The sequence below is a fragment of the Vollenhovia emeryi genome, unplaced genomic scaffold, assembly GCF_000949405.1.
Source record: "Vollenhovia emeryi isolate VEMERY1.0 unplaced genomic scaffold, V.emery_V1.0 DF939143.1, whole genome shotgun sequence".
NCBI lineage: Eukaryota > Metazoa > Arthropoda > Insecta > Hymenoptera > Formicidae > Vollenhovia > Vollenhovia emeryi.
The window spans coordinates 1,962,782-1,986,396 of record NW_011967223.1 but is presented as its reverse complement, the minus strand read 5'-3'; the positions used below and the strand labels follow the sequence as shown (position 1 = coordinate 1,986,396).

At 42.5% G+C, this 23,615-nt stretch overlaps 1 protein-coding gene across 3 annotated transcripts in view; it reads right to left on the bottom strand.

Annotated features, from left to right (window-relative positions):
* LOC105566677 overlaps positions 1-23,615 on the bottom strand; it is a 401,439-nt gene that overhangs the window by 34,722 nt on the left and 343,102 nt on the right. The window contains exons 1-3 of one of the 3 annotated variants that reach the window (XM_012020873.1): positions 3,209-3,616; positions 2,357-2,429; positions 1,962-2,259 (exon numbers count right to left, since the gene is read on the bottom strand). The gene's annotated coding sequence lies outside the window, so the exon portion shown is untranslated. Of the gene's footprint in view, positions 1-1,961; positions 2,260-2,356; positions 2,430-3,208; positions 3,617-23,615 lie in introns of those variants that run through there. The other 2 variants (XM_012020872.1, XM_012020874.1) reach the window with 2 other exon arrangements.

Below are 23,615 nucleotides of genomic sequence, written 5' to 3'. Positions count from 1 at the left end.
ACCCTGTATATATATCGTTAACACTATTGCGCGTCCGCGGAGATGTCGCGCAGCCGCGCACTCCCGAGTTCGCCGCGAATAACTATGCACCGGTAAAGGAAACGGAGAAGATCTTTATTTCGTATTGGTACAGAATCGCTTCCTCCTTTCTTTCTTTTTCCAAAACGGCACAAACCGCCAATCAATCGAAGCCGCGTGAAGGAACGTTCTTTCCTCAAAAAAGTCGCACTTCCAGCCTGAGCGTGGAAGGGCCGTCTCTACGCGAGCGCACAACAATACGTAGTTCACGGATGTTATACGGTCTCGCTCTATCTGGGTTAGTGATAACGAACAAAGGAAAAAACATACTAGGAAGCTGAAGACGATAGAGCTGCGAACTATATCGCAGACTTACTTTTCTTTTTTAAAAGAGAAAGAGAAAAATAAACGATCGCTCGTAACATCCGTTTACGTGTATCGTTTGTGGTATCCAAGTGAAACGTGAGATTAGCTCAGTAACAGTGATAATTGGAAATAAAAATAAATGCATTAAATCCACCGCATTGTAAAGAAGTTTTATGTAGTGTCATATATTTTTCCATAACGTGTATAAATACAGATAAATAATAAAAGTAAAATTTGGAGTCTTTCAACGGGTTTACGCATATACCGCAAACAGTCCGTTTTCCGTTATCACTGATAACCATTCGAGAGAAGGATAAACAGAGATAGAAAAAAAATGCGATAAACGGTGCAAGCACCAAACAAACTCGATGCGTGTACACACGTAACTCACGTCCATACGGGAGTAACGCGGGCGTACGTACGCGCGTATGTATGGTTTTCGACGCGCAGCTGCAACAGAGTACGACTAATATCCGCAATTTTGTAATTTTAAACCGTCGCCTACGTGCGCGCTAACTGCAGGAGCGAAAGAACTTGAGGCTCCGGCGAGCGTTCCGTAACGTTAGTCACGAAGCCCTCCGAGACACATTGGGCGCATTGTACTACGGTGATTTTCACGATAAGTGAATCCCAGAGTGTCAAGGGGAGCGATCGCGACGAATCAGTTTCTCGAAATAGCCGAACTACGTCTGCGCGAAGATTACACGAAATTAACTCCATTCATCGTGCTCCGGCATCTGTAATTATCGCGTCGCTTTTCAGGTCGCCAGACTGTGCAAATTGGCGTTTTAAAGGGAACGAAAGCACATGTGCTCCAATATTCGCCATCGCCATCGATATCGATCCGGCCGCGAATAATCATTTTTACCGAGCGCTGGGCCAAGGGACACGCAAGGGGCGACGCAATAAACGATTTTGGGAGAAAAAGCCACTTGTATCGAAACAAAAAGAAATTGCGTCGTTACGGTGAAGTTACTCTCTCTATTATATGTACCAAAGAATGATACGATAGTCGGACGCAAATGATGGATCGCAAGGCCGGAACTTCGCGAGGGTGTTTGCGGATGTGGCGACGAAATCGTCGCTCTTTAGCCGCAAGGTTTCTTGTCTGCCGCGTTCTTGCGGCTTTTTAAGAGGCGGCAGAGCCGTGAACCGTCACGATAAATATCGAACGTAGTTACGGTCGCGGACAAAGTTTCTGCGCAAAATCCGTTTTTATCGCGGTTCGATCGCCCGGCGACGTTTTTATGCACGCGATGGGACGAGTTTAATAAACGTCTCGGGGGACAATCTTGGTTTTTCTCCCGATGCTGATGCTGTTTCAATTTTACGCACGACAGCAGAGCTTGATTTACGTTGTCTTACAACCTGTTATTGACAAAATCGTCCATATCGTTAAATATTACGCTACCGCGCGATAACAGAGGACGGTCCGTCCGATACCAGTCGCTAAAATATCGGTAGAAGTAATCCCTTCGACAAAAAGGGCCTGTGCAAACAAACGAGCGGTAATTGACTAAGTACCGATGCATGGATACGTATTTCCAGCAGTGAGGGCATAATATCAAGGTACACACGTGCACTTGAGGATAAGTATTTGCCGTCAGCTATCATCAAGATCCAATAGAGACGAGTGTAGTTTAGCCACAGCAAGACTGTATCATCATCGACTAATTTCTTGGAATAATGAAGATCAATAGACGTCTTTTACATTGTCAGCGCGTACTGTCGAATATCGCTGGTATATTTATGAGGCGCTAACGTAATATTTTTTATTTCATTCCTTTCGCGCGATATAAAATACGCCGTTTTATGTCGTTATATCATCACTTCTATTACATGATACTCTTCCGACGAAACGTGGCAGTTTAACTCCTGAAAGAAGTTAATGCTTGAAGAAAAATATCTTTATTAAAAAAAAGAAAAAGAAAACCCTCGATAAGAAAATTTTAGTAAAGCGTTGTAATCTTACCTGCTTACTTTCCTTTGACCTGGTAACCGCGATAAAGCGATAAGCTGAGTTTTGCCTTGAACGCGAGTGACGTCTAAGGGCACAATAATAACAAGTCTTGAAAAGAAAAATAAAATAAAACATAACGGAAAGTCCTCTATTATGAGATAGGATTCTAATATGAGATAGCAGGTTTTCAACGTCCAAATTCAATCACAAATCTTTTTTCGCAACGATTACACGATCTAACAATCAATTTTCCACTAAACAGAATTCACTTCAAGGGCAATAAATTCATGGCGAAACCAACAGATGATGCCAATTAATTTAGCAGACACCCCGCTATCTCATATTAGAAACAGATTCCATATGTGTGTGTGTTGTGTGACAACTCTTTAAAAATAATTATGATAATGTGACAAGAGAAGCGATCTTATTTAACATTCCTCGCGTTAATCATTCTACCGCGACGAGTAAACCACAATACTGAAATCATTTTTTTAATTTGCCTTGTTCGCTATCCGACAGAATGATGCGATTCTTAGAAAGAAGACCTTGAACGCGATGCACTGTCATAAAGCGGATATAAATTGCGGTTTTCACACGTATGCGCGTTGACTTTTACACGCGTAGGTATATCGTTCGTTTTCTAAAATTCTACTTGTTACGAGAAAACCGGAGGATTTCTCGCGCCCTTCAATTTCTATTTCTGTCATCTGTGATATGCACGTATTCTCGTAAGTTTATTTATTTGTTTTCACACCAAAATACTTGAGCACCTTGTCACAATTATGTCGAGATAGGTTATCGAGAGGTTTCTATTGGTTTTTTGACAAAAGTAACTCTCGAGAGATTTGAGATTAGATGACTCACCGATGCGATCACCAGACGCACGTTATATAAGACCATAACACAACACCACAACACAAATGAAAAGATATATTTGTTGGCTGTCTCTTGTAAAAATTTTTCTAAGTATCAACCAGGTGCTAGTCGAGTCAGGACCGATGTGCTTCTGTCGAAGTTAATTGCACAATTACGTATTAGTTTTGTCTGTTCCCCATATAAAGCTTCGAGTCGAAGTAAAGCTATCGACGAGAGGGATGCGAAAAGTTCTCTTTCCTACGAGGTAGAAGGGTACTAACCAATAGCGATCAGCACTAAAGTCACATGATACTTGCTACCTGCTCCGGATCTTCCCCTACCATTGCCGTTGAGTCTGTGTGTTTCGAAGAGATTTTTCTCCCTCCCTTAGTACTATGCTTATCTCTCTTTAAGTAGTAGAAGCATGCGTTATGTCTTTCCGTAAGAGAGAGAAAGAGAGCCGAGAGGAAAAAGGCTGATCATAGAGAAAGAAAATATGGTCGAGGAGAAAAAAAAGCTGATATAATAATGGAAGAATTTTGCTCATTTTGCTGTATTTATTTATGTAAATATAGCGTCCAAATTTTATTTTATTGAGTCATTTGCATTGGTTAATTTTAATCTGTGGCATTAGTTTCGATATGCTGCAAATCGGTACACCACAATTTATTCGGTTATATTTTCAGTTTTATATTTAAGCTAACAAAAACGCAAAACGTACAAGGATACAAAGAATATTTCTGATACAAAGTGATCGATTCTCGTGCAGTGTATCGACTATTCGCAATTTCGATTTTTTGAACGTAGGAAAAACTGATGCAATAACGAAAGTATTTTACTCTGCTTAATTTACTAATGTAAATATATAGCGTCCAAAGTTTTGTTATTAAATTATGTTGATAGACATAATATATCTAGACCGAGCGTTTGTCTTTATTTGAGTAGTGGGGGTAGAGGTAGAGGTTAGAAACCTTTACCCCCACTGCTCAATGCTCGGTCTAGATGTATTATGTCTATGATTAAATCAGCTATACATAGATAACTAGATATCCATACAGCACGCATGCGGAAAAGGCATACTTAAGACATCTTTAAAAGTCGTCTTTTAGATATGTATGTTTAAAAGTCGACTTAAAGATATCTTAAACATGTCTTTTAGACATGAGTGCTGTATGAGTAGGCTTTTTAGTTTTATTACTTCAAACATTTTTCTCAATTTTAAATATATATAAGAATAAGCGACACAAATTATTTGCTTCAAAAGGAACAATCTTGGAGATGTCTTATCATAATGTTTTATAATCTCTCAGCAAGGCACTTCGGTTCTACAGATTTCCTAAATCATCAAAAATTTTTAAGCGATAGAAATAAATAAACTGTTGCATAACTGGTATTATTTGTTTTTGTATAAGTGCCATCTGTGAGCATTGACTCATCAGATACCAAAGGTGCATCAGGTTGGGTTCAGCGAAATGCTAAACAGATTACTCAGAAGTGAGATGAATCAGACGTTAGATATTATTTTTCGATGAAACAGGTTCCTACTCAGCAACCGGTTGACCCGGCAATTTTTAAGGCCCAAAGAAACGCAGGTCGTCGCCGCGAAACTCCCTAAAGAAATTCCCGTCTGACCGCTGAAAGCTGAAACGTATTGAGTGTACCATAGCCGCTGGGAGGAAATGAACTTGATGACTCACACCCGGAGAAACGAATTAACGAAGACGGCACCGACCGCGAGCTCTTACTGCACGCTTGTGTGTGCATCGCGTAACCTTATTATGAGTGCGCTAGCTTCGGCCAGTCACGCGATCGAAAACGAGATGAGACGGGCGATCCTCGCAAATTCCACCCGCGAGAATCCTTTGTCTTTCTCGCTGCTTGACTGCCAAGGTTGCTGGTTAGAGGGGAATTCTAATCGCAGAAAACGCCTTAATGCTGAATCACATACACCTACGTTACCAACTTTTAAATCCTGGTATCTCAAAAGTTTGCACTATCGAATCAATATTGATTAAGTATTAAATTTAATTCATCAATATTGATTAAGTATTAAATTTAATAAGTATTAAATTATTTGGGTATCGCTTAAGGGTGCGATATTGTGCAATCTATTGTGCATGCATATGAAGTGGGCTGATGTCACTTGTGTGCTCGAGAAGTATCACAATTTTACCATAGTGATATCAAAATCTAATGCGTCATAGATTCGTATGCGTGTCGACATTGAAAATATGAGACAATATCAGTCAGAACTGATTGAGTTTTATAACTGAATAAAATTTTGATTCCTTCTACACTTTTAGTTGATAACATTGGATCTTTCGAAAAAATCTAGGCGTATTGTACCTGCAATCTGATCTGTACTTTTGTCTCTTTCTTTGTTGCTTTCGGCTAAAATACAGAGTGTACTAAAACCACCGGATGTCCTTTTAATCGCAGATTCTTTAGAACATTTTAAGACAAAAATTCTAATACAAAACTCGAGGCTGTAATAGTTTTTAAATAATAAGCGATTATATTTCACAAGTGATAGGCCTGAGATTTCGCGTGCTCGGGCACATGACAATTGATAAAAGTGTTCCTATGAATCTCGTCCTTTTTATGAATTTTGCTTATCGCATAAATTTTAATAACATCGTCGCTATACGTTTTCTCGCTTCTTTACGCGTTGCGTTAGTATCTTGTCCTCGATCTTGTCTTTACGAATAACGGACGTGTGAGCTTAGAACGTCTTAAAAATAATTCAAGTAAAAATTTGCAACATATTGTAACTTCAAAGTGTCGCAGCTGTCAAAGTGGTCGATCAATTGCCACGAAGGTTGTTACTATGCTAAAAAAAGGCTACATTCATAGGGACACTTTTATTACTTGTCATGTCGCCGGGCCCGAGCCCGCGAAATCTCAGGCCTGCCATTTGTGAAATATAATCGCTTATTATTTAAAAACTATTATAGCCTCAATACTTTTGTATTCCATAATAAATCTTTGTCTTGAAATTTTCTAAAGACTCTATGATTAAAAGGATATTCGGTGGTTTTAGTACACCCTGTATACTCGGCACATGGTTTGTTCTTAGAAACACAAGGTCTCTGACCACAGTTGTTTTTTTCTTAGTTAACTATGCGTTTTAACTTGCACACGGGGTAATTAAGAGACGTTCCAGGACCGGACGTCGCCCATCGCATAATTCGGTAATAATGCGCTTCTAATCGCGGCCGGATCTGCCAACTTGCATTTTCGTGCGGCGCGATCTCGTTAATTTCGCACGAAATGGCGAGATGCAACGTGATCGCGGCGGTGGTTTCGGGAGGAAACGCGCCAGGAAACGGGAAGGAAGATTTTTCATGCAGGATGCGAGGTTGTACGGAGTGGCTGATATTTTTGCCCGATAACGCGCCAACAACGGCCGGCATCGGAGTAGGTTATAAATGCCCCCTCGATATATTTCACGAGAGAGATCCGCCCGTTCTCTTCCCAGAAGCTGGGAAATAAAGAGGGCCGAAAGTGACCGTATACGTGACATCGCGATTAAATGAAAACCACGAAACTTGCGCATTTATCACTTATTATATAGTCGACCAGAAAAAAAATGCGTACGATTTATTAATCGCGCACTGGAACACAAAGACCTACGGTCTTGGACGTACTCGTAAATCTGCGGAAGCGTTTTATGATTTGTAGTAGCTCGCTTGCAAAACATAGTACATCGTGTAGCATTTACAAAGATTTATTTTCAAAGTGCTCTTAAAGACCGTCTACGTCGGAAGCAGTAAGAAGTAAGAGACTCAACCTTTACCTTTCAGTATAAAGTTAAAGTATATAGGTATATTTTTTTTAAATAATTGTAGCGCCGACCGGACCGCGTTCCAATTCGCCGGGAGTGAGTGTTAGGGCTGAAGTAGGAATCCTTTCTAAAAAAGAGGTACCAGCGCGAAGTCGTTAATATCGAACATTTGAGGCCCCTTTTCCGCGATTGGTTTTCTCGAAACGCGGTGTGCTTCACTTCTCTTTTAGATTCGTAGTAAATGAAGATTTGCAATTTGGAAATATACTTACATTTGGTTTCACCAACTATTGAGGCAAAATCTCTAATTTTAGTAATTAGAATTTAAGTAACATCGATTTTTGTTCCGATACATTTTCACGATTGAACAGAATTAATCGTTTAATTAATCGATACCAATAAGTCCGCAGAATGATACACAAAACGTAGTAACAGTCACGGAACAAAGTATAATGTAAAATATTATGTACAGAATTTTCTATTTCGTAGGCGGGACAACGACTTCTCAACGTTCGTTGTTGTTTTTCTATTGGCGCGGTGACGTACCATGTTTTTGTGTGCCACCTGAAGGACGCCGCGCTATCATTCGCTCGCCGAACGTCGAGCCGGCAGGCAGTAGCGAGAGTCGCTCCGTGCGTGTTATTAATTTTTAAACACTAGACAATACTAGCGCGCGCCATTTGCTCTATCTAAAAATTCGCATGGTTTGGCAACTGCAAATAACACGACTGAAACATGTCGTATCGCACAAACGAGACTGCCAATGAGCATCTCGGAAAAGCGACAACAATACTTCGAGTCTTTCGACTATTGACTTAACACGCCTTTTTTATATAGGGAGGATTTTTTCGAAAGATATGAATTCTCTCTGAGATCGACTCTGATGTGTCATGGTCAAACTAGTCGCCTCTTTCAAACATGATATAATCATAGAAAACAAGGAATTATTTTGAATTAAAGTAATTTTCGGGATGAAGGTGTAAACTGCCCTTAGGGTTGTCATTTCGTTAATTACGTTGGAAAATGTCGAATAGATCCACAATCAGTAATACTAGTAGTGCATTGTAAGACGCATGGACATGCATGGACATGCAGCCAGACAGTCGCCAGACAGACAGACACCAGACGGACGGTGAGAGTTTTTTTTTGTCACCTCTTTAAGAACAGTTTTAATATTCTTATTGCCACTGCCGCCGTCGTTGCCGTTCTCGAGAGCGCGTTACGAGATCTCGCTTTTTATTTTTCACCGGAGTCCGTTGGGACCCGGTTTCGAAATTATACTTTTTATACATCTACACACACGCGTGTATGCGTCGCCCCGGACCCGATGATACCAGATATTGCCCGATATTTAAAATGCGTCGGTTACATTCGTTCGATTGGATCGCATGTATAATTCATGATGAAATATCACTTTAACGAAGTACTTTGCGCTACATCGCGGGAGAAGTGTTCACACAGCGCGGCAAGAGCAACAAATCTTTTGCCGGAATCATAAGATCAACAACACGTTAGAATACGAAGTAAAGCCAACGGCACACGATACTATGTTTCCTACTTGATTGCTTACGAGAGTCAATCAAGCAGAGCTGCATGTGCATAGCATGAAAACCGTTTAAACCAATGAACATCGAGCATTGAGTCGTCATATTGATTTACATAACATGCTTATTGGTCTAGACGGTTTTATGCTATACATATGCAACTATACAATTTTGTGTGCGATGGCCCTAAGTCTCCCTATCTAAAACTCTGCGTCCCTATTGGTTCTCGTAAGCATCCAGTAGGAAAAGTAGTATTGTGTGCCGGTGGCTTAAGATTCGTTTTAACGTGGAAACTTGTACCTTCTTCTTTTCCTGCGTATTAGTTTTCACGGCTAAGGGAAACTGACCAGAGTGCCCTGCAACAGGTATATGCCTGTTCTGTGCGCAGAGTTCATTCTTACCAGCACCTGCTTTTAAATTCCTGTTTCTACGCTCAATGTTTCTTAGTAACACCACAAAAAGTATAGCGCGCAATTATTGGGAGATTAAATTTATTTTATGCATCATTGAGGAACGGGTTTTGACGATATTATGAAAGTGGAGTAGGGGGAGATTCATTCGGTTTTTTTTCATTTTCATTAAATGCGGTCTTATATTTTTTGTCATGTGCTTCAGGAGATATCACATGGTACGCTTATTAAAATTTTATTGTTTTATGTAACTTTAGTTTAATCTACAGTTTTGCAACAAATATGATTCCTTTCGAAAAACAGTTTGCTTCTTATGTCAAGTGTTGAATTTTTCAAATAATAATAAGTAACTAACAGGCTCGTGTTTTTACAACATTATGTAGGAAAAGGCTAATAACAGAACGAGCTACTAAAACACACAATAACTTATAACCTTTTAGTAGCTCGTTCTATTATTGGCCTTTTCCTACATAATGTTCAAATACTCTTTATCTTCGAAATAGCTTTTATCGGATAGAATATTTGTTGTTAAAAAATCCTTTTGATCTTGTAAAAAACTCTGCTTTTAAATATTATTTTCAATAAGTGATGGATTCGCTTCGCTCGTTTGTTGTACTATTTTCCTCAAATCTAAAATATAATTTCAACAACAGTGAAAATTCTATTTTTAATGTTTTCGTACAAAAGCTGTTTCAAATATAAGGGATTCTTAGTAAATCTCTATCCTTGACATGAAAATCAGTTCTTTCAAGATGAAAACGTTTGTCTCAAAACCGTTTTACAATAACTCGTCCAATATGCACAATACAGACTCGGACTCGCTGACAACTACGTTGAAATTGTTTACCGTCACTTTTTTGTTACCATCACCTTCATGTCACACCGATGCACCTGTGCAAACGTGATCTAGCAAGAAAACTCAGCGTGTTTCCAGCTAATAGAAAATTCTAGTCCGCAGACTGCCTGGTACCTTATACGCAGTTTCCGAGACATACAAAAGATTGGCGACAGGTTCAGTCAGACCCACGATACCACGCCCAATTCTGCTTATTGTTGTTCAATTCCTTCTCTTTTTTCCTTCGTTTTCTCTGGTCCTCTTTTTCATGTCCTTGCTTTTCGTTTTCGTTGCTACGTTTCCTGAAAAGATATATAGTGCCTCGTGCAATAAACAGAGAACGAAGAACGGAGAGGGAAATAATAGAGGGAGAAGCCCACAAAACTGGTTTCAAAACTTACAAAGTCCTATCTTTATGAGAGAAAGAGAAAGAGGAAGCGAGGACAAAAAAGGCAGGCCCTTCCGTTTCTTCGCGCGAAAGGTTCTAGATCCTCGAATTGGATGGGCATTTCTGAGAAAAATACCCGTACAACCCGTGAAGCAGGTACATATCGACAAATCTGTAGCAAATCGGAAAATTCTGCTTGGGTGCTCAAAGTTCGCCAGTGAGGATTTGGTCGAATCAATACAGCAGGTGATGTTTCTGCGTGGAAAAATATTTTCATGGAAGTTGATTGTGCCAAAGCTTTGTTGTATCGTACTTGCAAGTCCTACAGGGACACTTTCAACAGGTACATTATTGCAGCCTAAAGTCAAGCAACGATATAGAAATCGAGTGCACTTAACACCGAGATTATCGTATTAACGCCTACATTCGATTATAAAAATAATTTAGAAAATAAACGCAGCATTTAAATTCTATCTATTTTTCATTTAATATAAATCGGATATAAAAAATATCGAATAAAATTCACAAAATAAAATTCAGTTACACGCTGTCGAAAAATTTACTCTTTATTCAACAGTTGAGCGCTATGCATCCAAAATTTTTTAATGCGGCTATTCAGACGATAAGAATAAAAGAATGCAGAACGATCGATTACTGGAACGAAATTACATTAGCATTAAACGCATTATTCGAACCACGTAATTATAGGGTATAGCGAGCAACAGACATTCAGTATATCGGAATAACATCGATAGACGGATCTGATGGAATGGAAACGATACGCTTTTTTTTTTTGTAAAAATACGTTACAGCCAGCAACTGGGTTTTTTTTATTGGCCATAAAACCCTTTTCGACTCGACCTTGGTAAGAGAATCTGAACAGGGGAATAGAACATAAAGATAGAAGAGAGAATCGTTTAAAGGTCGCCATACGGGCAGATTAAAATCCTTCCATCCCAAATGATAGATGCTCGACAACGTGGAATAAATCAATACGAGGAACTAGAAATTATGCCGTTAGATCGTCTCGACCTTCCAAAACGATACGGTTCACGGAAAAAACAATTATGAAGGGGCGGCCAGAATCGGACGGTAACCTTGAATCGCGGCGCGGTGCGCGAGCAAAACAAGAGCGGCGAAACGCGTGCGTTTTCTGCGGATCGTCGTGAGGATAGAATTAGGGCACAAGTTAGAGCGGTGGTTAGCGTAGGAGGGAGAGACTAATCACAGTAATTTCGTTATGGGGGCCACGAATAGGGATGCTCCGGTGCGCCTTCCATACGATGCATTTTAATAAACACGAGAGCAATGCCTGACCAGTGGAAGAAAGAGAAACCAGCGGACAGGCGAGAGAGAGAAAGAGGAGCCCTATGGTGTTGCCGTATGGGAAATCGCCGACGGCAATGGTCAACGCGCGCATAATCGGTGGGCGTTACGCTGTATTATTACGGGAAGCCAAAAAGTAACGATGAATTATTCTAAGTTCGCGCTGCAACCGCAATATGCGAAAAAGCCCTCCGCACGTTTCCCTTTTCGCGGTCCCCGAGCCGCAATAACGGGCAATAAGAGACGTTCCTTGACCCCGGGATGCGCGGGGGCGCGAAGGGCAGGGTAGGGTAGGAGATCAGACATAAATGCGCGTCCAAGAAATCGTCTACCGGTTATCCACCACGGCAAGGGCCCGGAGGGAGGCCTTTCGAAAATTATGGGTTAGTGAGGCCGATCCTCACTTCTTTCTCACTCCGCTCCGATCTTTCTTACTTCTCCCCGACTCTTTTAACCACCGGATGAGACGCTCAGCGTGATTCGACCCGTAAGATTGCCCTTGATGGCTTGTATATACCTGTCGTTCGACTTTTACGTTTCTACCGTACGTCTCTTTTTTAAATTTTGATTTAGCAGAGATTGCTTTTACGAGAATGAGCCTCCCATAAGATGCGTAACACTAAATAATTATTATTGTTTTGTTGCGACACACACAAAAATTAATATAATATTTAAAAACAAAAGGGACAGTTTAAATCACGCGAAAGATTTACGTACTGTCGTATTTGTCATTTTGGACGGTTGCAGTGGAAGTTCTCGGAAGTTGGTATTATCTGCCGCATTCGTAAGAAGGGAGTCGCTCTGCCAAAATTATGGGTCAGGGATGCCACGTCATTTATCGTTTCCCTTCTTTTCACTCCGTCTCATTATCTCTTCGTGCTCGCGCATTCCCGCAAAGAGTCAATGACATTTTGCAAATTTATACTCCCGCACTCTGTTAACATCGCTGATTTCCCCACCTGTACTTTAATGTCACTGATTTACTCCTCCGTACTTACAGTCACGAAAACGGGCGAACGTTTCACGCTCGATACCCCAAAAAAGTATCGAGGAACATGGTTGCGGACATAATAACATTTATTAGCGCGAAAGTTACGTGATGAAAAGGGTCTTGTAGAAAGACACAAAAGGACATTTTCCCGTACGAAATATATTTTAATTATTTTCGTCGTACTTAAACATAGATTATATAAAGCCGATTCCGGTTCAATGAGTTCGAACTTCCTAAAGCAGGCTTGAATTGTGGCCCGTTTGCCGCACGCTTTACCGCCGACTAGGAAAAACATATTTTTCACCGAAAGGAAATAAAGGAGAGGACCGCATGGAGTCCTCGTTAATCCAAACCGGGAGCCGTGAATCCTCTTTGGATGAAAGTATTAGCCGGGAGAGGAAACGAGCGGACTCACCAATTTTCGTTTTTTCCCTCTCGGACGCGATGATGAATAATTAGAGAGATACCCGGATTTTTTTCCCGGCCCGGTGGGAGGGATTCGCAAATACGGACGCGGGAGTGGCGAATGCCCGCTTGCATCGTTCGCCTGCAGGGATACGTGCACTCGTTAGTTCGCCGTTTCGACCAGAACAAAATGTGCTCTGCCGCCGCCGGGAAAATCCAAGTCTCCCGCTGCGGGACACTGACGAAGCCTCGTCAACAAACAGATGAGTATCTTGTATCTCAGCGGATAAGATAGCGGCAAAGAATAGCGCCCAGTCATAGCGAGATTTACGAAGTGTTGATTTCAAATTAGATTTGATTCCTTATAAAAGGAACTAGAACGATCGTTAAGAGAGATCGACGCTGATCTTATTTGATTTCACTTATTAAATCATGCGTGAAGTATCGCGACACGTATAGTTGCAAGTATATCGGTGCAAATTGCAACGCGCTGTTATCTGCACGGTGTATAAATTTCGTTTAGAGACTTATCAGACTTCGTGTATAAAAATAGCGAATGATTCATCGACCTTGCGCATTTCAATCGTAACGTGATTTCGCGATTTGACGTTGTCTCATCGTTCGACAAATGTCGTGTCAGTTTTCCCCACAGATAAGTTTTTAATATAAATATTCTCAAATACGAATCAATATGTATGCAACGCCGTGATTTCCGTGACAATATTCCTAGATAATATTAATCGAACGCGGCTATTTGTAATTATCTTATCGCGCTGCGAGGCTATCTCTCGAGAGTAACTCAGCACCTACGGCTTTACCTCACGAATCATAGGCGGAACTGTGTCACCTGCTTCTGGTTTCATCCGCCTAAGTTATGCGTCATGTTTAGGAACCTCGTCGTCCGCTCGTCGAGAGCAATGCTTGATTGTGCAATGTCCCCTTCTCCCGCTGTTCTGAACGAACGGGCTTTCGCCAAACGAATCAGCGGTTACTACCGGCCTTTAGACAAGGATACAAAAGTGAGAGGACGAGCGAGGGGTCTGACAAAGAAAAAGAAAAGAATTAGATGATGCGAGCGAGCGCGCGCGCCAGAGGGAGGGAACGAGATTTGTAATTTAATATGTTACATATTAATATGCATATATTATCCATGTGATGGATAATTATCTGTATTGATTATATTCTCGATCCGCTTTTATTTCAGGATTTCTGCCAGACTTAATCTTTGCCTCCTATTTATAAAGAAATCTATATAAAAGATAAAATTGTGAAAGTAATATCAACAGACAATATCAAGACTGAAAAAAGAAATAGCGAGCGAATAGGAAGAAAAATAGTTAAGTAGCCAACTTTCGGTCATTGAATCATTTTCGTGACCAATGAACTTGTATTTTCGTGTTTAAACTCGCGTAATTCGCGGAATGGCACTTTCAGTTAGTTTCCTACTTGCCTCTGTGCAATGCGACTAGCACGCAAAAAATGATCCTCGACGAGACGCGGTCCCGGCCTCCGCCTTCAACTTTCCGCGACCTCCCTCTCTTTGGAATCTTTCTCTCTGGCGCACTGATGGACACGATTAACCAATTAGCAGCGGTGTGTTCTTGCGCACACATATATCATTGCCCTGCAGCCGCGCGGCTCAAGTGGCCGCTCGACCGAACGCATTGTTGGTAAAGAATGAAAATGTTCTGTTATTGCAATCCGGAAAACGCGATTCTTTTCCCGGCAAGGAATTTCCCGCAAGTTTCTCGCTCGCGGACTAACAAAGAGACCATTCCACGCTCAAATAAATTTCCCCCGTATTTCTTTCATTTACATTTTTATTCATGTCTTAGGGCTAGTTTCACAAACGTCGGTTAACTGCTGACTGACGGTTAATTGATTCTCTGTCTCTTCTTAGGTAATAAGATAAAAAAAGAGGTAGAAAAGAAGATAGAAAAAGATAGGGAGTTGACTGTCGCAATTGATTTCCATCAAACAGCAACGTGAAAAATTTTTGCTGCTGCTATTACAGTTTTGTGTAATCTCAAGACCAACTCGATAGTCTTTATTCATAAATCTTTTGTCACTGTTGTCTATAATTTTGCCGAGTTACAAATGACAAAAATAACATTTTTATTTCGCACAAAGAAGATAAATGTAGATTCTAGCGGATCAAGTATTCCACTGAGCACCAATTTACGCTATTGTCCAATTTTATGATCAATGCTATTTTTTCTTAATAAAACTCCATTTGTACTCGCTGCAAAATGTTGCGTATCCGGTTCGACGACGGCGTCGACGGCGGTATCTCTCGATCCCCGGCTCCATAAAAATTAACCTCCGCCGGCCCGCCGGATTAATGTATTCGTATGCACCGGCGACGTCGGCGGCGACAGATGCCTACCCGAAAGATACTTCGCATTCCGGCAGGAGGACCGGCCCGCCAAACGCTAAACGTATTCCTATGCGCCCACCAGTGCGCCCGCTCTTGCAACGCTGTTTGCACGGTTCGCGCGATGACTCACGCCTTCGGCAGCAAATTCGTGCCATTGACCTGGACATCACTGCTTCTAGCCACCTATTTTACACGTGCGTGTATCAGGTGGTGGCGGGGAGAAAAAGAAGGAGAAAAAGAAAAAGGAAGATAGCGGTTCCGGATAACTTGATGACTAACAATAAGAACACACCCGGTACACGTGGGGCTCGCTGCATTGCGTTACACTTAAGGGGGTAGCTTTATGGAAGGGGTCTCCTGGTCGGCACCGCCATCATCATCGTCGTCGTGTGCATCACTATATCCGGGCCCGATGAGTCATCCGGCCGTTGGGCCTTTGCGGAGGAGCCAACAATGCGGTTCGCAGGGGCGCCTTCTCGTAAGGTCCCCACACTAGCCAGACTAGCTAACCTTGTTAGATCCCCTATACACCTTGCACAACGCTGCTAATTATTCCGTATACAACAGCCGGTGTGTCTCTCCGGCAGTATGGGAAGTCTAATGCTTGCGCGGTTTGCAAAGTCAAACATAGTCAAACGATGCACTATATACGATACACCGTCAAGTGTATCGTACTCTTCGTTCAATATCTATTCCGGGTTTTGCGCGGCAGGATTCTCCTACGACATCGCTGGCTAATATGAACGTGTCATTTCGCTCCCCCCTGCGTTATCATATTAATTAAATTCTTTCATTTAATTAATTGACTTTTCTGGAAACGAGCCAGTCCTACTCTTTTCATCTCAATTAATTAATCGCGTTATCGAAGCTCCGCGTATTTTCTCGAAACCTTACATTCGACGCGCAAGTGAATATGCGCTACGGAATGCAATCAGTTCAAAGGACGCACATAAACTTGTTCAATTTTATCGGATTGTTGCGCCGTGAATTCCAGAGGCACGATATCGACCTTCGGTTTTGCAACTGTGGTTACCTTATCTCTGCGATGTTCTTTTGTACGGCCAGAGATTCTGATAACGGGCAGCGAGTAGCAATAAATGAAATAAGATCTTATTGAGTGGCGAGTAGCAATAAATGAGATAAGATCTTATTGAGCTGCAATTGAAGCGCGATCACGATGATAGAATAACGGTCGAACTATTTTTACAAAGGAATGTGGTTGACGCATGTCAACCAGTGCGAGTTATGAGTCAGACAATGATACCGGTGCATTTTCCTGTAATGAATCGCATTCACGGTCTTTTACGTTTCAAATGATATGTCTAGAACGGTAATAAACATAAACAATTTTCACCGACGGTCGCGCCAGTTTTTTAATGCTCGTATAACACCACAGAGAGCTATGTGTACGAAGGTAAAATGGAGATATAAAAACCATGCAAAAATATGTAAATGATATTTTCAGTCAACTTTAAATACGAAGTCTACTGTTATGTTACTCAAATTTTGGAAATCGTTTCAACCTGATGTTCATTTTTAGATTATTAGAAGTCGTTTATCGATTTTAATATGCGAATTCACTGAGGACAATGATTCCATCTAAATGAAACTGTGTTATGTCCGAAAAGAAACCGGCGAGCAGGACAAGGTGGAAACCGGTATATGAATTCGCACTTTAGATTACGATTATTGGGCTACCAACTAGGACTGGTGATTTCCTTCGAATTCTTCAAACCTTCGAATTCTTCGAACTATTGAAATCTTCGAAGCTTCGAATCTTCGAAGTTATCAAAAGTAACAGCCCTACTACCAACATCGGATCTAAAGGCGCTCTTGTTTGTTTAAAAAATTACTTTTATTCAAAATGTTGAATTACATAACATTTCTTAATAATGGATTTGTACAATATTTTTCTATAAACGTACGCAATTACCTGACAGCCGAACGCTATTTCGATCTCCGCAACATTACCTTCGCCATAATGGTCTGTAAAGTGATTTCGTGTCGCGGAAAGGTGCAAATTCACCATCCTCGAGAGCCTGTGACGCGAAAGCGCGGCGTAAGACGGAGACCCGAGTCGGGGGGGAAAAATCGGGAAAAGAGGCCGAAGTCATTCAACAATGTCACTCTACCGGGCGGGAAATAAATGAAATGCATTTCCATGGAGTGCATACTACGATACTTGCGAACTATTAATATCGGCATGACAGTTTGACTAATGATCCTCAATATTCAAGCACGGCTTTGACATTACGAGATTAAAATCCGGTGGATAAAAACCGAGATAGAGTCAGATCGAGAGGAACAGCGGGAGGAAAACTTTAGTCACGACGACTTAATACGATTATATTCCTTTGGCACGTCATTTATATCCGTTAAACGCGCACGCGGTGTATTGAGTCCGCAAAGAAGGAGCTAATCAAATTCGAAATTAAGCTCGCGATCCTCTGGAAACGGCTTCATTTTCATAGAACTTGCGCGAACGAATGTAGCAGTAAATATAATATTGCTTCCTGGCAGAGGAAGCTTCGTTTTCGTGGAAAAACTTTTTTCTCGAGTTTTCCTTGCCAATATGTTTAGAATGTTCCGAAACGTCGGAAAATCGCATTTGGAACAAATGTCGGCACGTATGTATGCATTCAATACACATATTTTTAAACGCATTGTATGAAGACGTAGCGCTTTTCCATACGCGATCGATCGCTTTTACTAGTTTTGTCCCGAAGGAAAAATGACGGGCAAAGCACGGGCTCGATTACCCCTCTCGTCGGAGTCGATCAGCGTGGCAATAAGGGGTAGTTTACCCGGACCATCGAATTTGCGGGCGTTAGAGCGACGCGAAGGGTAGGCCGGGGTGGCATATAACAATCTCGCAGAGTGTTTCTGGATATCAGCCTTAATGCGGGGTGTCTGGTCAGCCAGATGCCCTGATAGGCCGATACAAATTTTTTATTCATGACTACCGTCCTGATGGGATTTTCATCGCTGGCTCACCTGTCTGGCCACCGATCAGTGTCCGATGTGATTATCCATGCCGTATGTATACCGTTTCCCCGGGCCATCTCGTATTTTTCTCGTTTCATCGACGTCGGCGGTTCAATCGTTATCTTTTTCGGAATTTTTTGCCCCGCGAGACGGGGCTGCTCGCCTTCGGGCACGTTGGACGCCGCGATCGATAAATAATTCCAAACGGCAATGTATTTTCATTCCGGTGCTCGCGCCTCTGTTTATTGTTATTTACACGACAGGAAGCGCAATGGGGTTTAAACGTGCTTTATCCGCCAATTAGACGCAAATGCTTCGCCACTCGGGCATGCACCGAGGGGGGAAGTTATGCGCCGTGTCTGCATCGTGTTTTCTCATGCGAAAAACTGCAGCAGCCGAATTGCAACCTTGTTCCGCGAATGAAACTCCGCCTTTCCTGCAGTTCGTGCATACACGAGAATTAAATCACATCTTCTGGTGGACAGTGGTGCCCTTTTTCGTGCCGCGCGAGGAATCGAATCGAATAATCGCCGAGTGGCACAAATAAGTGGGGAGGGAGGTGAGTGAAAAAAGAGAGATGGCTAAAAAGAGGGGAGGGAAAGAAAGGACGAATGCGAATCTGCCGAAATTATCCTTCATCAACGGAACGCCTCATGAGAGCCCCGTGGGAATTCGCGCTCATCCGCTCTTTGTTGCATAGCAATTAAAATTAGTGCTGTTAATTACGCGCCGTCGCTGCGGCGCCCGCGACGCTTGTTAGCGTGCCCGGCGAAAACTGCCAAAATTAAACGCAGAACAAAATGTAATGCGCCGCGTCTAATGGCGTGCGCCCGTATGCGAGGCTCGCCGTTTTTTCACGCAACGAGTACCACCTGATTTAGGTGTAACGACGCGAGCGACGGGAAATATTTTCGGAACAAAGAGGGAATAGCGCGCGCGCAAACGTTGAATCAATTGAGCGGCAAATGTTGATGAATTAGCAGATGGACGTTTTGTAAAATAAAATATAATTGCGACAATAATACGATGTACAATAAATTAACATCGAAACTGCACGGAAAAAAAGAATGCTGTTGTATCAACAAGATCAGCGTAATTGAAATAAAATCGTTGAAACAACATCAGTATTAATAAGTGAGAAACATCAGATTATTGTCTGAAGAATCTGGATATTTAGTTCGATGCTTAAAGTTAAAATCCATAGGAAATACAATTGAGTGAGTTATTTATGTTTGTGGTAGTCCGTGACGTTAACGTTTAATTCAAGCAACTTCATTTTGCTGAATTTAACAGCATTCTTTGTTCCGTGTGCGTTCATAAGGATGAGCCTATAATTTCCATGATTAAACCTTTGATAATTAACGCTACGTCGAGCGTGGTACTTTCTCGATTATGCAATTGTCAGATTCTGTTTATTTTACAGCGACGAAATTTGATTCTGTAATTTATAGGGTCGACGTAAAGTACATTTAGATAGGGAATTCTCGACGGCGGGTTATGTCTCTGTTATTTACGATCGTACGCGTCCGTCATTATTTATGTGGCCATAAATAAATTGAGAAACCTTCGATCGCGTTCATCTATCAACGAGTAACCTTTCACCGCTTCTTGGCGTCGGGCTATCCAAGCCCGAAGTGACGTTAATCCGGCAGCTGCCTCAGCGGCTTTTCCTCGCGCGCACGACAATGTCGGCCCCCGACGAGGCGCGGATCGCGCCGTGTCGAAGATTACCACGGTGCGTGGATATCCGACGTGGTGATTTTCGACGGGAGGCGACGCGGCGCCACTCGGTCGCTTAAAATCCAATGCTCACAGACAGCGATCCGTTATTCGGCTCTCATCCTAGATAGCGCTTGTTTTACAACTGTGTGAGCGACGTGCGGGAGATCTCGCCGGATCTGTACGTGAGCCGAGACCGTTTGAGCCAGCGAGAAGAAAGAGAGTCCATTCGGCGCAATTTATAACAAACGCAATCATGAATGGCATAAAAATGTCATTAGGAGTGTCATTGAATAAGCAGCGGGCCTGTGGTGTTTTATGATTTATTTCGTACTCTTGTTATGAGCCGGTCGAACAAGGAGATACGTTATAAAATACACGTACATATACGAGAACGAATGATAAATAAGTATACGAAGGAGAGAGAGGGAGAGAGAGTGCGAAACAGAGCAAAACTTACGTTAATGGAAAAAGGGAAATTTATATGTTCCTTGCGTATATAAATTAGCAGACCTTTCACAAATTAATCGATCCCGCGTACGGGCACGTTGAATATTCATCATCTCCGCGGCAGGTTTTTCAGACTCTACGTTACTCTCCGCGACAGGCTCACATAATCATATTTTCTACCCCGCGTGTCTAGCAATATCTTCTGCGCAGTTTACTTTCGATCGCAAAAGTCAGCGTAACCTCGTGGCGTTTATCAACTTCGTTATAGCGTATTAGCGTGACGTATGTCGATTTTACTTATCCCGCTATACCTGAAATTATCGGCGTACAAACACAGAGATGCCAATCTGATTGCCGTTGCCAAGTAGAAATTGATCTGCGAGAAACAACGTTCCTTTATTTTACCGTCTAATGCCCGTTTCTACCAATGCAGATTAACTTCTAATCTCGGCTTAAATTACTTCTCGTCTTTTTCCACTTTGTAAAACAAAAAAGAGATACAAAGTAAGTTGAATCGAGATTAAAGTTAAACTGCGTTGGTAGAAACGGGTATAAGGGCCAGTTCCACAAACGTCGGTTAACTGCTAACGGGATGTTAATCGATTCTTCGTTTCTTCTTAGATAACAATATAGAAAGAGATAGAGAGTGGACTAAACTCTGCTTAACAGTTAACCGACGTTTGTGAAACTCGCCCTAAGTGCTAATATCACTAACGTCGATTAACTGTTAATCAGAGTTTAATCGGTCCCCTATCTTTTTCTATCTTATTATCTAAGAAGAGACAGAGAATCAGTTAACCTTTGGTTAGCAGTTAACCGATGTTTGTGAAACTGGCCCTGAATAATGTCACACTGGAAAAAACGTCTTTTCACTGAAATAAACATTATATGTCGGAAATAAATTTTCAAAGACTTTTCCCAGTGCACGGCGAATTAAGTTAGTATCGCGAAGCGCGTCGAACGGTCGGCTGAGTCGTTCGTAATTAATACGCGGAACATCGTCGAAATCGTTTCCCGTCCACTGCCCGCTCGGGTAGGCCCCGCACGACTAATCCTTGCGGTCCCGCGAATAAAAAAAAATGAAAAATAAAATGCGAGAGCACCGTGGGTGCGCACGCCCCCGCGTATTTGTTAAACAGTTGCGTAAGTACCCACAAACAGCGCCGTGATTGCGGTCACGTGGCGGCTCGCATCGCTCAAACGGAAAGTAAAACAGCGAGTATACATGCCCCGGAGGGGTTGTTTCTCTGAATGGCTGTTGATTGTAATCATCGGGTGTAAGTAATGCCCGCACGACGCCATTATACACCGGCGTAAATTCGGCTCTGGAGTCGCTCCAAAGTACAGTCATTCGGTGTGTACACGTGCGTGCGTACGTGCCAGTGAATCCGGCCCGGCTCGGCTCGGCCCCGGCCCGCGCCGTAGGAAAACACGGCGAAAATCTCTCTTTAAAACAAACGTCCGCGTTTCCACCCGCTCGCCCGCCCGGAAAATCGTTACACGAGCAGTTTATTTAAACGACTGCGTGTCCGTTTGTAAGAAATTAATGGCGGTGGATCCGTGGGAGGAGAATCGCTGCGAGACATCGCTGGGATATCATGCGCGAGAAAGCAAGAGCGTTCGGCAGCGCGGTAGAATTTTCGCGGGTTTTAACGGGAGCTTAAATCTCCCGCGATGACACGCGCTTCTCCTCGCGAACGACGTGTACTTTTCTCTTGGTTTATCATATATAAAGATATTTCCTGTATATTTACGTGAAATGTTAATGGAGCATTGCATGTCGTATTATGTGGCAATCGCACTTTGTCCCGCGAGCGAAACCAACGCGCTCGTTACGTAAGGTGCGCGTGCGCGGCGCGAGACCGACTTCCTGGCAATAAAATTTCGTCGCTACAATCTCACCACTTGCCGTACGCGCCGCAATCAATCCTAATAAAACGTTCGTTTTCGTTACGCCGGATGCGTATCGCCGCGAATCGGTCTCTGCTCTATCTCTCTCTCTCTTTCTCCCTCTCGTTGGTGGGTGTGACCGCGTTGTTTGAAGACAAATATCTAGAGACCGTAAGGCAGATCGAACGTGTTTGCCGAACGGAAACACGCTGTCAAACTAGGTACGGAGCGGTTTGTCTCTCGGTACACGAGACCCCGATCCTAATTGGTCGTCGACGAAGGTGTCTCGCCGCTCCTGAACCGCCGCGTCGCGCCGCTCTGTAACTCCTTGACGCTTCTCGCTAAATTGAACGTGTATGCTCGCGCGGCAAATTGAGGAATTGAATATTCATACGGCACGGAGGAACCCTCTCCTCCGCACAAAGGTGAATTGAATTACGCATGATTGCCCGCCTCTCCTCTCGTTTCTCTCGCGCGGCACCCCTTTCTACTCCCTTTCTTCCCCCTCGTCTTGCAGAGCAGTTAGGCCAATTTTACGCTTATTGGTACGTAAATACGGATCAAGCCGTGGAAGCCTCTCGCCTGTGAAAAGATGCAATTCCACGCGCGTCACACGCTGTACCGACGACGACGCCGAACGCTCTCTAAGGTCTACACATTGACGTCAAAGCTATCCGACTGATCCGATGGAATCAGTGAATTTCTCCCTGCGCGAGTGAGTAATCCGCCTACGTGTCCATGGTCGATTGGAGGCTACAAGATTCGAGATCGTTTTCACTCGCGGGGATACAGCGCGCAGATTACGTCAAAGACGCGCGCACCTGTGGCTAACGAGTGTCCTTGAATTTAATGGCGACGAACTTGCGTATTTTCCTTGGTCTTCGGTGAAACGACCAGGGTTGGGAAAGTTACTTTATAAAAGTATCTAGTTACAAACATAAAAATCTCTTTAAGTTGCCAGTAATGGATAACAATAATCGAGCTCTTTAGTCGACATCAACCGGCTAGTGTTTTAATGCAGAAAATTTATTGCGAAAAATATTACCTCAGCCAGGGTTTCAACCTGGACTTCCCTTCTCTCTAGGCCCCGCGCCTCATCAATTCGACCACTGAGGCATGCCTTGTAAGGAAATATTTTCAAACTCTGGTTTCAAAATATTAATCCCTATCCTTAATTAAGGCTTCGCAAGCAGACGTTTTAAAAAATTAAATTTACACTAATTTTTAAATTATGTTAAATTATATAGTCATCAAAAGTATATTCAGGTCATTGAGTTTATCCGTGATCCCGACAACTCGCTGCTGAGTCGTA